Below are 2,396 nucleotides of genomic sequence, written 5' to 3' on the forward strand. Positions count from 1 at the left end.
ATATTTTTTACTATATTCTTTCAGTTTTGTGATTACTTCCATAAGAGAAAGTATAGGAAAATAATGATAATTGTGAACAATGTGAATAATTGATTAAAAAAAAGGTAAAAGTAAAATTAAAAATCAGATTATAATTAATTATTTAATTTCAAATTTTAAAATTTTAAAAATTATGATTAACAATTAAACACATTCACACTACGTACAGTTATTCCTACTTTCACCATAACCTCCCAATCTCCGATAAACGCCAAAAACTCACTGTCATCAATATTCGGTCCACGGCAAAAACTCATCATTGTTGCCGATTACAGCCGGTCCGATGGAGCATAAAGTCGCCGTTTCTTCCGCAGCTGCACCTGCCGCTGCACCCCCCTCCCCCAGCCTACCAATGTCACTCGCAGCCACAGCCGCACCCATGCCTTCCCCCTCACGTGCCCATTGATGAATGATTAATTCAATAGGTTGGCGGATGGTTATTGTAATTCATACGAGGATGGTTAGTTTAAGTATATATAATTAACAAATTATGGATGTTCATTTCATTAGATAACCGGATGGTTATTTTAATAACTACTTGGATTGTTGTTTGTTGGATTTGGATTTATCTCAAATTTCTCTGATGCCGCGAGATTGGTGTCCGACGGGTGAAAGCTCGACGACGGATGGAGATGGGTAGTGTAGAGCGATGGGACTGACGAAATCAGCGGCGAGGATTCTGACGGTATGAAAAGAGAGAGACGAGCGAGGCATGACGGAGAGGACGAGCCCCTCTACGATGTTGGCTGCCGGTGAGGGAGAGACAGACGCGCGACGAGGATGGCTTGCCCTCCGCGATGATGGTTGCCGACAAGTGAGAGAGAGACGCGCGACGGGGATGACGGGCCCCTCCGCGACGTCGGCTGCCGGTGAGGAAGAGAGAGACGCGCGGGGGAAGGGGCTATAGGGAGCGATGATGATGGCTGGTGAGAGAGTTTCTAACACAAGTGAGGTGGGATGATTGGTGAGGGTGAGGGTGGCAGACGGTTTGGGGGTAAAGAGAGTGTTTGGGTGAAATACTTTGGCAAATTATAATTTAGAATGGTTAATTATTTGAAATAATTGTGTGAGTTTTTTTACTTAGATAATTTGAAAAGTATTTTTGACTTTTTGTTTTGTATTATGCCAAACTTGCAGTCCATTATTCACATTGTTTAGATTTTTTATTGTCTTTCTAATGAAATTAAAAAAGATCTTTTTATGTGAAAATAATATTGTAGCTTACTAAATAATTCAGACAAATATATTTAGTTAAACATATTCAACAATCTAAATATTTAATTATTTATAATATTATCATTAAATAAAAGTGTTCAGAATATATAACCAATTTTATTTTAAGATATATATATGCGTAATTTTAAACTTTATTTATCCATTCAAGGACTTGTGTGATTCAAAATAGCAAGTTTGGTGGAAGAATACAATATCCCTAATTCCCTACAGAGAAGAGGTGCATGATGAAAATAGGGAAAGTATGAAGATAAAAAAGAAAACATTTTGGCCATGAGAGTGTGTCAGAGGAGTGAGTGAGGGTAAGAAAACAAGAGGGTGCAGGAAAAATTTACCAAGATTCATTCATGTCATAAAACTGACAGCAAGGGACCCTTTGCAATTGAATAAGCCAAACTGAATTGCTCAGTGTGTGAAAAACCAGTGTGCATTAGTTAGCCACAACAGTAATTGTTTGTTGTGATTGATTAATGTTTCTTGTTCTTGTTCTTGTTCTTGTTCATCATCATGCACTGCCATCATCAGAAAAATTATATATAAAAGTCTTGCAGTGATATCAATTATAAGAACGGGAATGGGAAAATGGGTGATGAATGTCTCAAGTTTCTGGACACCACATGACATGGGGCTATATAATCTCTGCTTTCTCTTCAGAAAATTTTGACCATTTTAGCAACAATAATGCATATTCCAACAACAACACCATAAAAAAAAGAGGTAAATAAAAAATTATTCCAATGAGTCCCAACTAAGATAAAATATTTTAATATGGTTAGTTGATGATTGTAATTCCCAAAAAATAGGAATTATAGGATATTTACCAGAATATGAGGAAAATGAAAAGCGACAAAAGTATTTTTTAAATTAACAATTTGCAATGGCAAATGACAATTTTTTTTTTAATTTTAGAAAAAAATATTTGGGGATAAATTACCCTTTTATTTTCAATTTTCTTAAAAATATAATTTGCCTAGAACAAATTGATAGGGTGAAAATTTTTTTTCTGACAAATTTTTCGATCAACTATATTTACGTGAAATTACATTATTTTTATGTAATTTATCTCACCAAAATAGAGATACATATATTTTTTTAGAATAATATTATAGTGAAGAGTAAAATAA

Source organism: Arachis ipaensis, chromosome B10 (genome assembly GCF_000816755.2).
Source record: "Arachis ipaensis cultivar K30076 chromosome B10, Araip1.1, whole genome shotgun sequence".
In the NCBI taxonomy this organism is placed as follows: Eukaryota; Viridiplantae; Streptophyta; class Magnoliopsida; order Fabales; family Fabaceae; genus Arachis; species Arachis ipaensis.